At 42.9% G+C, this 15113-nt stretch overlaps 1 long non-coding RNA gene across 2 annotated transcripts in view; it reads right to left on the reverse strand.

Annotated features, from left to right (window-relative positions):
• Positions 1-719: 719 nt before the first annotated feature.
• Positions 720-15113, reverse strand: part of LOC140717131 (uncharacterized) — a 29709-nt gene continuing 15315 nt past the window's right edge. Inside the window, exons 4-6 of one of the 2 annotated variants that reach the window (XR_012096456.1) lie at positions 10307-10425; positions 4673-4789; positions 720-807 (exon numbers count right to left, since the gene is read on the reverse strand). This is a non-coding gene — a long non-coding RNA (uncharacterized lncRNA). The remainder of the gene's footprint in view (positions 808-4672; positions 4790-10306; positions 10426-15113) is intronic. The other variant, XR_012096457.1, reaches the window with a different exon arrangement.

Here is a 15113-nt window from a genome sequence, read left to right on the forward strand (position 1 = left end):
AAAAAAGAACATAATTACAAAAAATCAAGGTCCATTTCAGTGCAAAGTGAATTATACAAAACACAGTTGTATACTGCATCTCGTCATGTGTGAGAATAATTCCCTAATTATTAATAGTGGAAGGAAACTGAAGCTCCCAGAGTAAACAGATGCAACAGGGAGAAGGTGCAAACTCCACACAGACAACATCAAAGGTCAAGGGGTGCAGTAGTTAGTGCAACACAATTACAGCTTGTGCCGTGGGTGCTTGGACCTGTAACCCATCTGTACAGAGTTTGTACGTTCTTCCCGTCAGTGCGTGGGTTTCCTCCGGGTGCCCCAGTTTCCATCCACAGTCCAAAGACGTACTAGTTGGTAGGCTAGTTGGTCATTGTAAGTTGTGCTGTGATTATGTTAGTGTTAAATAGGTGGGTTGCTGGGCAGCACGGCTCAATGGGCCAGAAGGGCCTGTTCCACGCTGCTTCTCTAAATGAAATAAGTAAAATGTATACTGGTGCCTTGACGTAGAAACTCCACTGGCTTCAGCATGGAGCCATATCAGGAATCATGGACTCATCACAGGCAGGGTTGTTGCTCTGGACAAATACTTTTGTAAGCTTTCTTTAAACATGCTCCCTCTCCCATCATCCTTCCAAAGCTTGTCAACACTCACAGACTGATTCCTGGCCAACCAACATCAGGATCTTTTGGAAATTGTACAACACTGTCAGACAGTCATCCGGGAGTTTGTAAAAGTGGGATTTCGCCCATGAGCCAGATTTATCTTCTGCATGTGGTTACCCGTCAGCATGGCTTAATATCTTCATCCTTGATGAGGACAACAGAGACTGAGCATCAGTCAGAGATGTTGTCAGGGAAGGGGAGGGTGGGATGCAGGGTAGTGAAGAGAAAGAAGACGAGTGGGGGTTCAGATGGGGCGGGCAATTCAAGAGTGAGGAACTGATAGCCATAAGGAGTTGGGAATGAGGAAGGTAGGGGTGAGCAATGGAGAGAGAGGAAATTTGTTAATGTACGGGAAGTTGAAGAAATTACAATGAATGAGACTGAACACCACAGCAGTGTGGGCCTTTCAGCCAACAATATTCTGCAAACCACTTAAGCTGATCGAAGATCAATCTAATCTTCCCTCCTACAGTAACACTCAATGTTTCTATTTTCCATATGCCTATGAGAGTTTCTTCAAAGTACCTAATTTATCTATCTCCACCTCGATCCCTGGTGTGGTTCAGCACACATACCAGGCTCTGTAAAGAAACCCTTCTTACCTCTTTCTGCCCTGGGAAAAAGCTTCTGGATATCCACTCAATCAATGCTGGTTATGATCTTGTAACCTCTATTAAGTTACCTCTAATGCTTCTTCACCCTAAAGAGAAAAGCCTCAGCTCACTCATCCTATCCTCAGAAGACAATATGAGGATAGGTTGAACAAGTCCAGGCAGCAACCTGTTGAGCATCCACTACACAACAGATAGGAGAGAGGAGGAACAGTAACAGTTTAGTGAAAATTGTAAGCTTTTAATTGATCTTGGAGTTGGTTAATAAGTTGGCACAACATCGAGGGTCGAACGTCCTGCTGTAATGTTCTATATAAGAGTTCAGAAGAGACTCAACAGAATGATTCTGGGAGCAATTCCTGAAGTTGCAGGAGGTGAGCAGCTGGGCGACTGTCAGGAGAAATAGAAACAGGCAATTAGAGCAGAACACACCTGTGGCCATCCCCTCAAAAATAAGTATACTGCTTCGAATACTTTTGTGGGGAATGACTTCCTGGGAGAATGTCACGGTGACCAGGTCTCAGGCACTGAGCATGGGTCCGTAGTGCAGAAGGGAAAGAGAGAGAAGAAGAGAGTAGTAGCAATAGGGGACTCAATAACAAGGGGAACAGATGGGAGATTCTGTGGACATGAAAGGGGATGCAGTGGATGTGGTCTATCTGGGCTTTCAGAAGACCTTTGACAAGCTGCCACACATGATGATGTCTACCTAGTTAATAGCCCGTGGTATTCCAGTAAGGTTACTAACATTATTAGAGTATTTCCTGATTGGTAGGAGGCAGCAAGTGGGAATAAAAAGATCATTTTCAGGTTGGCTGCCAGTAACTCGTCCTGTTCTACAGGGGTCAGTATTGGGACCACTTCTTTTTATGCTGTATATAAATGATTTAGCTGATGGAATAGAAGACTTTGTTGCCAAGTTTGCAGATGATATGAAGATTGGTAGAGGCACAAGTAGTGTTGAGGAAACAGGTAGGATGCAGAAGGACTTGGACAGATTAGGAGAACAGGCAAGAAAGTGGCAAATGACATACAAAGTTAGAAAATCATGGTCATGCACTCTGGTATTGGAAATAAATGTGCAGAATATTTTCAAAATGGGGAGAAGAGCCAAAAATCTGAGTTGCAAAGGGACTTGGGAGTCCTTGTGCAGAACACCCTAAAGGTTAACTTGCAGGTAGAGTAAGTGGTGAGGAAGGCAAATTCATTGCAAAAGGTCTAGAATACAAGAGCAAGGATGCGTTGCTGAGGCTTATCAGGCATTGGTGAAGCCTCAACTTGAGTATTGTGAACAGTTCTGGGCCCCTCATCTTAGAAAAGATGTGCTGGCATTGTAAAGGGTCCAGAGGAAGTTCACAAGGAAGATTCCAGGAATAAAAGGGTTATCATACTGTTACGCCTGTGGGTAACAGTAGCCCCCTCCGTTTTGAGAATCTCAAGATCGCTATTAATTCAGGTCAGGAGACCCAGGAAATGAGAGAGAGACGCAGAATCCACAGGGGGGTTTGGAATGTCCTGGCCCCTCAATGATACAAAGATACGGGAAACGGCCATTGTCTCTTGGAGACGGAATTGTGTATTGAGCACTGTGCTATTCATCGACGCCCTCAAGGAATGAGCAACGTGGGCTGGTTTGGGGGGGGGGGGGGGGGTGGCATCATCCCAACCTGATTGACATCTGAGACCCCGTGAGTAAGGATAAAAGAAGGTCTGGGGAAGAACCCCTTTTAGACACACCAGGAGAAACGCTAGAAATCCCGTGACAGCATTTAATAGCGACAGCCGGTGGAAGGTCCACGTGTGTCCTTTCCCATTGCCCGGGATTGAGGCCTTACCATGGAAGACGGCTTAGCTAAAGAAGAGATCACCACCGACGACATTTCAAAGGATCGACATCATAAAAAGGAAAACGGGCAAGTTCTAAAAACATCGTCTCTCTCTCCAACCAAAAGCTGCAGCTTGAATGAACTTGAGTGACTTTTATATTTCCATTGGACAATACATTATCCCCTAGACAACGATAGAGCTATTTCTTATTATTATTATACCCGCGCTTTTAGATTTAGTATTGACGACGTATATTATCTGTATGTTTACATTGATATTATTTTTGTGTATTTTTATCAATAAATACTGTTAAAAATAGTACCATCACACTTCAAAGGACATCTCTATCTTTGCTGGTAAGTGAGCCAGTTACGGGGTTCGTAACAATACGAGGAACGTTTCATGGCTCTGGTTCTGGAATTCAGAAGGACGAGGGGGGAAGAGATGATTGAAAGATAAGGGTGTGAAAGGAAAAGTTAGGCAGGAGCAGAGAGTAAAGTGGAGAAGGTTAAAAGCTGCAGCGGAGAGAGCAAGGAGCTGAAATACTCTCATCATATATGACAATCATATATTGACTGCTTTCACCATGTGCAGAGTCGAGCCACTAGAGGAACTCAGCAGGTCAGGTCAAATATATTCAGCAGAATGATCTCAGCCCGAATTTTCAGCCATCCATTTCTCTCCTTGGATGCTGCCTGACCTGCAGAGTACCTCTGGTTCTCCCTGTTTTCACACTCCACATCCCAGCATTTGCTGCCCCTTGTGTCTCTGTTTTGATGAAGACCATCGTGCATCATGAATAATCTGTGGTACTTTTGGCTGAATGTCATTGTCTATATGGTAACAATCAGTTACCCGAAGCCCAGCTCTCACAATTGGAAGTGAACAAGCACCAAGATATCTGGTGTCACTCAGATGGTAACGTCTCAATCCGAGGGAACACAAGGCCTTTTCAGCTCTTCTGAGACCCTGAAGGTTCTGGTCCAAACACACAGACACCATGGCTAACAAAGCCCCCCAGTACCACTCCTCCCTCTGGATGTTAAAGAAATTCAGCAAGTCCCCTTTGACCATCACCAATTTCACTCAGCACATCACGTAGAAAGAATCCTATCCGGGATGTATCACAGTTTGGTACAGCAACTGCTCTGCCAGTGAATGTAGGACACAGCAGTGAGCTGTGCACACAGCTCAACATATCACAGAAACCAGTCCATGGATTCAGCACACACTTCTCACTGCCTCAGTAGAGCAGCCAACATAATCAAAGATCCACCCACACCCAACAATCTCTCTGAAAGCATGTACCATCAGTCTCAAGAACAGTCTCACCCCCACTGTTATAAATCTACTGAACTACTACTGTACGAATTGCACATCCCCACACAACCTACCACAACATGGCCTTGCACCTACACACTTTCTCTGTAACACTTCATTCTGCATTCTCTTATTGCTTTTCCCTGGTACAACCTCAATGCACTAATGTCATAAAATGATCTACATGAATGGTGTGCAAAACAGTTTTTACCAATGCAACTTGGTACATGTAACAATAATAAACTACTTACAGTCATGGAACCGTCTCAAATTGTCGCCATTTCCAGAGAAGTGTGAGATGCCATGTGCTGTCAGTACTTTCAGTTCCCAGTCCAGGAACTTCAGTTTATGATAGAGGATGCATTCTCCTGCATGGTGGGGAAAGGAAGGGTTAAATAATGGATGGGTATGGCGATAAAGACCACTTGATTGGACACACTAGTACTGAGATATAGATCACGTTAAAGGACAGTCCACGGAAGGTGGATTTCCGCTAAGGTACAGAGTAAAATTCTGGATGATTAGAAAACAAAAAATGTTGATTTTACAGAATGTCCCAAGATTGCAAAACAAAGCACATTCAAAACAAAGGATCGGCAGTAAGGAAAGTGAATGCCCTGTTGGCATTCATTTCAAGAGGAATAGTGTATAAGAGTAAGGAGGTGTTGATAAGGCTCTATGGAGCACTTGTGAGACCCCATTTGGAATACTGTGTGCAGTTTTGGGCCCCCTATCTTAGAAAGGATGAGCTGATATTGGAGAGAGTTCAGAGAAGATTCACGCACTAGGGTGATTTCTGGAATGCAGGGACTAACATATGAGGAGTGTTTGTTGGCTCTTGGATTGTATTCATTAGAGTATAGAAGAATGAGAGGGGATCTCATAGAAACATTTCAAATGTTAAAAGGCTTGGACAGAGTAGATGTGGAAATGCCGTTTCTCTTGGTGGGTGAGTCCAGGACAAGAGGTCACAGTCTTAGAATTAGAGGGTACCCATTTAAAACAGAGATGAGGAGAAATTTTTCTTAGCCAGAGGGTCGTGGATTTATGGAATTCGTTGTCTCATACACCTGTGGAGGCCCAATCATTGAGGGCGTTTGAGGAGGAGATTGATAGGTATCTAATTAGTCAAGGTATCAAGGGGTATGCGGAAAAAGCCAGAAATTGGAACTAGATGGGAGAATAGTTTAGCTCATGGTGGAGTGGCAGAGCAGACACGATGGGCTGAAAGGCCTACTTCTGTTCCTTTGTCTTGTGATCTTGTGAATTGGCTGCCATTTCGTTCAGTAGCTGTCAGTTAATGCAACACTTTACAGTGCCAACATTCTCTAAATGGGGTTCAATTCCCACCGCCGTCTGTGAGTTTATATGTTCTTCCCATGACAGTGTGGGTTTCCTCCGCGTACTCCCATTTCCTCCCACATTTCAACAACAGATTATGGTCAGTACAGTCTGGGCCTGCCATGTTGGTGCTGGAAGTACGGTGACACTTGTACACTGTCCCCAGCACAGTCTTCAGACTGTGTTTATCATTGACACAAAAAACATATTTCACCGTATGTTTAGGTGAAATTGTGACAAATAAAGTCAATCATAAATCTCTCCTCTCTTACCTTAGACCTCTAGTTCCTCATTCACCAAAGCCGGGAAAAATACTGAGTACATTCACCCTATCTGTGCCCACCATGACATTTTACACCTCCATAAGATCACCCTTAGTCTCCAATGAATAACGCCCTCAGCTGACCAAAACTCAAGATCTAAGATGCAGTACAGCTTATATTTACATCTGTCTTCACTATCATTCAGCACTCTTGATTGAACTCTGATGTTTTGTAGTCACCACTGTACTTATTGCTGGAATTACTGAGCAAGCAATTTCAATGTTTTTGTCACATAAAGCAAGATGCAAATTGTACAGAGTGAACCTTAAGCATTTTCCCTTCACTGATATCAGTGGTGTTCTAGATGAAATAGCGCCAACCTAAATTTATTAAACAGAAAAAAAGATTTCATTTATTTCTGACAAATATATCAAAAAAACAGGTTTTGTATCATTTTTGTGTCAATCACCAACAGTGTGAGAATGAACTTCCTTACCACTGACTCAAACTACAAGTTACCCTTATGGAATCTTGCACGAGGTGCACAAGTCCCTTTGTAACTCTGATTTCTGTAAATACTCCCCATTTAGAAATTCCTTGAACATTACAAAGCAGGGCACTACAAGAAACTGGTACATCCTTATTGAGTCCTTCCTTAAGCTCATTTGAACTTGTTTACCAGGACAGTTTCCAAACAAACAATAGTTCAGAACTCCCCCTTCTACTGAATGGCTCGGGTATCACTATTCCATAGTCAATAGTGAAATCGCTTTGCATTGCCCACGAACATAAATAGGGCTCATTTCCCACCCATGTCTGTAAGGAGTTTGTACGACTGCATGGATTTACTCTGGGTGCTCCGGTTTCCTCCCACATTCCAAAGATGGATAGGTTCAGGTTGATGAATTATGGAATACTATGTTGTTACCAGAAGCGTGGTGACCCTTGTGGGCTGCCCACCAGCACATCCTTGGACTGTGCTGTTTGTCATTGCAAAAAGATGTATTTCACAGAAGGCTTCAATGCAAATCTGAAAAATAAAACTAATCTTTAAAAGACTGGCCTCAATTACTTCTCTGAGCAAGGTAAAAAGGGAGAAGCAGTTCGAGATTGAGATGTGTAAAGAGAAAGATAAACTCAGCATTACTCAGGAACAGGCAAGTCAGCTTCGTGAAAAATGTCAAACCTTGAAGGGATGGGCGACGGTGACAGAAGACCGTGAACCACTTCATTCGACACAGGAGACTACTGCATTGATTTCATATTAAAACTAAACTTGATGCATTTTTTCCTTGACATTTACCTGCTCACTCTCTCACGCACACAGACAGATCTATTTTACTATAATTTTTGCCTTCATCTGCTCCATAAGAGTTGGGATTAGACCACCTCTATTTTTTACTTGATCTCTTCGGGCACTGCGCCGTGTTGTTCTGTGTTTTATCTGGACCCCCAGCCTCTCTTCGTTGTTCAGCTCCTGATCATCTCCGACTCTTCCTCTGTCTTCACTTCACATTTTCACTCTCTCCTCACCAGGATCCCAGTTTCCGTCCATCCTGTTCATCTTTGGGCCAAATGCCAGTTCCTGAGGTTTGATCCCCTGCCCCTTTCCTCAGAGCCCGTCCCTGCTTCCATATTCCCGCCTGTAAATTGTGGCATCCAGGCTCCGGATCCATATCCAGATTCAGTCTCCCCTCACCCACATGCACGTTCCCAACCTCCTGATCTGATTCCCTCTCCCCTGGATCCAGGCTTCCAGCCTCCTGATTCTCCAGTCTCCCGGCTCCGCTCCCCAACCTTCCGACTAGGCCGTGCCGCCCCAGCTTGGGGTTCCCCGGTCGCATCCTCTCCCCCACGGGCATAATTCCCTCAATTCCTGACCTCTCGGCCACCGACTCCCTTCTCCTGCTCACACTCCGGCTCGGCCGCCCCAGCTTGGCGACCCTTCCTGCCCCACATCGGGCGGCCGAACAGCCGAAGCCGAGGGCGGCCCCACCGGCAGACAGTCGCAGCCGCCAGCGCTGGGGGTCTCCGGACTTCCACCGGTCGGACGGGGCCCATATCTGGGGAAATGTCCGTGTGACGGACAGCAGTTATCAGACTATTGAACCGAGTGTGGCAGACACGGAGGGTGAGGGAGTGTGGGGGGAGGATTGGGCCGGGAGAGCAGCTCACGGGGAGCGGACACAACCGGAGAGTGTCGGCTCTGGCGGTTTGCACCGCCGGCAATGTGAGTGAGGGGAGCCGATGGGAGGAAAGTGCTGGGTTTTGGCGAGGAGAAAGAGTTGGGGCTGGGCGGGTTCCTGACAGGTGCAACCCACCATCAGTACAGAAGAAGAATAGTCTATCGAGACATTCTACAGCACAACCAGATGGACTCATGGCTTCACAATCTCCCTCATTATCATCTTGTCCGTGACTACAAGACATTCAGAGGATTATGGAGACACATCACAGAAATCAATCTCCCCCTGGGAACTCTGTCTCCACTTCTCACTGCCTCGGGAAAGCAGCCAGCAAAATCAACGCTAATTTCTAAATAGAAGAATACAGAGTTCAAGAAAATACATATTATAAAACAAAAGAATGATGTAATAATACCAAATAGATTATATTTGAATCACATTAACGAATTCCTTACCCTATATTGATGTAGATTACATTAATTCATATGTTGAGATATGAATAATTTTTAATATATATAAAACAATCTATACCCACTACCAAAGCCAAAGCTGTTTGTAAAGAACAAAAAGGAGAAAAACCCTTATCAGATAATGAAATATGCTATTAACAAGCATCTGTACTTTAATGAGAAATCAAAGGTTTTGAAAATAATTCAAAAACAGCCCTCGAAAATTTTGAAAGTCTTGGTTAGATTCAGAAATTGAACAACAAATCTTTTCTAAATTTAAGTATGCCATAACATCCCGTAACCAGTGAGCGTGAGTAGGCGGAGCAGCATCCTTCCTTTTAAGCAAGAACGCCCTCCGAGACATAACAGAGATAAAAGCCAGAATGTGCTAGTCAGATGTCTTCAAAATGGTATCTTTCCCTCCAACAATACCAAATAAAGCAGTCAATGGATTAGGCTTAAATTTTACTTTAAAAAGAACAGAAAATGATTGGAAAATTTCCTTCCAATATTTTTTAAGTCTTGCCATGTTCAAAACATATGAATGAATGAAGCTTCTCCATTGTTACACCTATCTCGGTAGGGAGATATATCCATATAAAAATGAGATAGCTTATCCTTTGTCATTTAAGCCCTATGGACCACTTTAAATTGTAGGAGGGAATGACAGGCACATAACGATGAAGTATTAACCAGTTTAAAAATGTCATTCCAAGTTTCTTCAGAAATTGAAGTCTGTAAATCTTGTTCCCAAAGATTTTTGATATTATCTAAAGAATCATTTCTCATCCCCATCAGTGTATCATAAATATTGGATATTGAACCATTATAAAAAGGTTTCAAATTAAGAATTTCATCTAATAAGAAATTATCAGGACTTTTAGGAAATGTACATAATTGAGATCGCAGAAAATCTCCAATTTGTAAATATTGAAAAAAGTGGGTTTTTGGTAAACTATATTTAGTTGACAGTTGTTCGAAAGAAGAAAGACTAACTCCAACAAACAGATCCTGCAATCATTTAATACCTAATCTATCCCACTGTTTAAAAACTGCATCAGTCATAGAGGGCTTAAAAATAACTAAGAAAAATAGGATGAGAGAGGGAAAATCTCAATAAACCAAAGTGTTTTCTAAATTGTATCCAGATCCACAAGGTATGTTTAACTACCACATTTTCAGTTATTTTACTAAAAGATAAAGGAAGTGAAGATCCCAAAAGAGAGATGATAGAAAATTTATTAACAGAGTTAGCATCTGAAGAAACCCACCCCGGACAGTCCTCATGATTAATATAATTGAACCAAAACGTAAGATTCCGTATATTAACTGCCCAATAATAAAAGCTAAAATTTGGTTAAGGTAAACCTCCACTCTTTTTAACTTTCTAGAGATGAACTTTATTCAATCGAGGATGTTTATTTCTCCATACCTAAAGATAAAAGAGTCAACAGAATCAAAAAAGGATTTAGGAATAAAGACAGGTAAGGACTGGAAAAGGTATATAAATTTAGGTAAGATATTCATTTTAATAAAATTAATTCAGACAACCAATGATAACGAAAGAGGCGACTAATTTGATAATGTTCTTTTTATATAATTTTAAAAAGTTCAAAGTAAATTTATTATCAAAGTGCATATGTCACCTTATACAAACGTGAGATGTATCTTCTTACAGGCACACTCAATAAATCCAATAACCGTAACAGAATCAACGAAAGACCATGCCAGCAGGATGGACAAGCAGTATACAAATGACCACAAGCTGCAAATACAAATAAAAGAAATAATAAGATAAAATATTTATATAATTATAATAAATAAGCAATAAATATCAAGAACATGAGGGCTATGTGGGGGGAAGATTTAGATGGAACTTAAAAGGTTGTTATAGGAACGTGGTTTGAATGGTCTGTACTGTGCTGTAATGTTCTATATTTTCTTGATGGAATACAGACCTTACAATTTACCTTATTCTGATTTTGCTTCTTATTGTTTAACTGCACTGCACTGCTCTATCTCTGTAGTTGTTCAACTTGCTTATTCTAAACTCGTGAAAGATCAATAATTACAAGATCCAATAGTTTTTGCCACACAATGTGGGACCAGTTACTTGAAAGAAACAGAAATCGAAGAATTCATTGGTCAAAGAAAGCAATTTTTGATGCACATCCATGAGATAAGAGAGCTTCTTCCGTTCTTGAATTATCAGAGAAATCATCCAATTCTGCTTCAGCACAGCATTTAAAGGGAGTTCATCAGTGAGAACAAAACTGTATTTTACTTTGTTTGTGGTGGATCCAGACTGGGAAATTACGAGTTGCAACTCTAATGGGCCAAGATATCAGCCTTCATAAATTTATGGGTTAAGAATAAGTTCTGTGGCTGAGAAGTGGCAGATGCAGTTTAAACAACAACACACATAAAATGCTGGTGGAACACAGCAGGCCAGGCAACATCTATAGGGAGAAGCGATGTCAACGTTTCGGCCCGAGACCCTTCGTCAGGACTAACCGAAAGGAAAGATAGTAAGAGATTTGAAAGTAGAGGGGGGAGGGGGAAATGCAAAATGATAGGAGTAGACCGGAGGGGGTGGGATGAAGCTAAGAGCGGGAAAGGTGATTGGCGAAAGTGATACAGAGCTGGAGAAGGGAAAGGATCATGGGACGGGAGGCCTCAGGAGAAAGAAAGGAGGGGGGGAGCACCAGAGGGAGATGGAGAACAGGCAAACAACTAAATATGTCAGGGATGGGGTAAGAAGGGGAGGAGGGGCATTAACAGAAGTTAGAGAAGTCAATGTTCATGCCATCAGGTTGGAGGCTACCCAGCCGGTATATAAGGTGTTGTTCCTCCAACCTGAGTTTGGATTCATTCTGACAATAGAGGAGGCCATGGATAGACATATCAGAATGGGAATGGGACGTGGAATTAAAATGTGTGGCCACTGGGAGATCCTGCTTTTTCTGGCGGACCGAGCGTAGGTGTTTCACGAAATGGTCTCCCAGTCTGCGTCGGGTCTCGCCAATATATAAAAGGCCACACCGGGAGCACTGGATGCAGTATACCACACCAGCCGACTCAGTCGATGCAGTTTAAACCAGGTAAGTGTGAAGTGGTTCATTTCAACAGGTCAAAATTGAAGACAGAATGTAATATCCATGCTAAGAATCTTGGCAGTGAAGGATCAGCGAGATTTTGGGTTCATGTCCATAGTACAAAGCTGCTGAGCAGTTGACATTGTCGTGAAGAAGGCGTACGGTGTGATTCATCAACTGTGGGATTGAGTTCAAGAGCCATGAGGTAATGATAAAGCTATATTGACTTTACTGAGGCCTCACCTGGAGTACTGTTCAGATCTGGTCACCTCAGTACAAGAAGGATGTTGTTGCTATAGACAGAGTGCAGAGGAGGTTTGCAAAGATTTTGCCTGGGGATTGGAGAGCATGCCTTATGAGAATAGGTTGAGTGAACTTGACCTTTTCTCCTTGGAGCGACTGATGATGGGAGGTGACCTGACAGAGGTGTAGAAGATGATCAGATGCACTGATTGTGTGAAAAGGCAGAGGCATTTTCCCAGGTCTGAAATGGCTAACACAAGGGGGCACAGTTTTAAGGTGCTTGGAAGTATGCACAAGGGGGATGTCAGAGGTAAGTTTTTACACGTAGAGCAGTGGGTGCATGGAATGCACTGCCAAGGACATTAATAGAGGGAGATACAATAGGATCCTTTAAGAGATTCTTAGATAGATACATGGAGCTTAGAAAAGTAGAGGACAATCCGCTAGAGAAAATTTTGGGCAGTTTCTAGAGTAGCTTACAAGGTCGGCACAAGTTGTGGGCATAAGGCCTGTAATATGCGGCAGATTTCAATGATTCTGTGAAGTGACAGCTGCTCGGTGGTCCAAGTATTCCACCGTTCTTGTGGTAACAGGGAAAACGACATCACTACTAGAACCTCTCGATCTTAAAGTTGCTGATATACACATTGTCTCAGAAATTTTGTTGATTATTGTGTGAAACTAACCCAAGTTGTTTAGTCTATTTCTCAACAGGATTCAGCTGCTTGAAGTGGTCTGTTGGAAGGAGGACACACCTTGATTCCTGGTGAGTGGGTCCTGGTCAAAAAACAATACAAGGAACCACTGGGAGCTCGGTGGGAAGGTCCTTAGCAAGTTATGTTAATTACCAATTCAGCAGTGATTGTAACGTACTACCTTATTGAATCAAAGGGAGGACTGTTGGAATTGAGTTTTTTTATACAATGCAAAGAAACAATTCGGAAGGCTAATAGAATGAACTCAGTGGAGTTCAAGTCAAGAAACATTCTCCTTCAGCTGTATAATGCATTTGTGAGGCCACACCTTGAAGGCTATGGACAATTTTCGTCTCCATACTTTGTCAGGGATGTGAAGGCGCTTGTGAGAGTCCAGAGAAGGGCAACTGGACTCATTCCAGGTCTGCAGGGTATGAGCTATGAAGAAAGATTGAAAGAATTTATAGCCTAAGTAGATGTAGAATGAGAGGAGATATGATAGAAGTGTTCAAAATAATTCAGGGCAACTTCTTTAAAATTGATCCATCATCAAGGACATGGGGCTATCGGTGCAGTCTGGTTAAGTTGAGATTTCAGACTACCATCAGGCAGCATTTCTTTACACAGAGAATTGTGGACACATGGAACAAACTATTTGGTTGTGCAGTTGAGAGTAGTATTGTAGAGGCGTTCAAATCTAAACTCTGTAGTTCTTTCAACACACCATGTGAATATGAATTGGACAAACGTTGTTGAGCCAAATGCCTTGTCCTTGTCAAAAATTTGTAAACCCTTTCCTTCCCACACAGCCCTCCATTGTCCTATCATTCATGTGCCTTTTCCAAACGTTGCTAATGTATCTGCCTCTACCAGCATCCCTGGCAGGAAATGTGTGCACCACACACTCTGCTTGAAAACAAATCTACTTTGAATATCATTGTAAAATAATGTACCATTTTATTAGCCATTGTCACCTTGTGAAAAAAGCATTGGCTGTCCACTCTATGCCTGTTATCATCTTGCACACCAATATCAAGTGCTGGCTGGTGGTGTGGTGGAATCAACATGGCTATTCCAGAAGAATGATCCCAAGTTCAAATCTGGCCAGCACCCTGCACGCTTTCCATATATGCTGGGTTGAGTGTTGAGCTTGTGACCTAACCTTGTAAGAAAGTAATCGTATGCTATGCAACCGGCAAAATGCCACCCAATGTACAGAAGGCGTGAAAAGGAACAACACCACCTAGATCAAGTCTAATTCCATTCACCTTCCCTCAAAGACAAAAGCCCAAGCTCACAAAATCTTTCATCATAAAACATGATCTCTAACCTAGGCAGCATCCTGGTAAATTTCCTCTGCACCCTCTCTCGTCCTTCCGTGTGCTTCCTATAATAATGCAACTAGACCTGAAGACAATAATCTAAAGTGTTGTCTATCAAGAGTTTTATAGAGCTGCAACATCACCTCATGTCCTTAGAATTCAGTCCCTTGACAGGCCCCCTCTGTCCGCACTAATCCGGACCTTACCATCACACCCGGAGACCAAGGAGGTGCTGTGGCAAACAAGACCTCTACCTTGCTAAGGCACAGTGACAGCTCTCTGACACCTCCTTATACCTACTCCTTGAAGAGGACCTCACTGCAGACCATCAGAAAACTGCAACTCTATCACTGACCTCACCAACTGCTACCAAACTCCTAGTTCTCAGACCCTGCACTGCTTGCTTCTACTTCCTACCCCAAATCCACAAACCTGTCTGTGTAGGCCTATCTCTGCCTGTTTCTATCCCACAGAACTCTTGTCCTCTTACCTCGACTATATTCTATTCATCTTGGTTCAGTCCCTTCCCACTGACATCCACCACACTTCCCATGCTCTTCAGCTCCTCAGTATGTTCACCATAGATGTCCAGTCCCTGTATACTTCTAACCCTATCATGAAGGCCTCAAGCTCAATATAAGAACCAATCATTTCCCCTCCACCACCACTCTCCTCCATCTGGGACGTTTCCTTTGGCTCCTCCTATTTTCTCCAGACTCAAAGGAATAGTATGGGCACCTGCATGGCCCCCAGCTATATCTGCCTCTTTGTTAGTTATGTAAAACAGTGCATATTACAAGCCTTCCCTGGTAATGCTCCCCAACTCTTCCTCCGCAACATCGATAGCTGCATTGGTGCAGCATCAGACAGCCATGCTGAGCCTGTCAATTTAATCAACTTTGCCTCTAATTTCCACCCTGTCCTTAAATTCACTTGCTCCATTTAGGACACCTCAATCCCCGTTCTCGATCTCTCTTTTTCAATTTCTGGAGACAACCTGTTGATTAACATCTTTTATAAGCCAACAGACTCCCGCAGTTATCGTGACTAAACCTCTTCCCACCCTGTCTCCTGTAAAAATGCTATTCCTTATTCTCA

This window comes from Hemitrygon akajei, chromosome 27, assembly GCF_048418815.1.
Source record: "Hemitrygon akajei chromosome 27, sHemAka1.3, whole genome shotgun sequence".
NCBI classification, from domain to species: Eukaryota; Metazoa; Chordata; class Chondrichthyes; order Myliobatiformes; family Dasyatidae; genus Hemitrygon; species Hemitrygon akajei.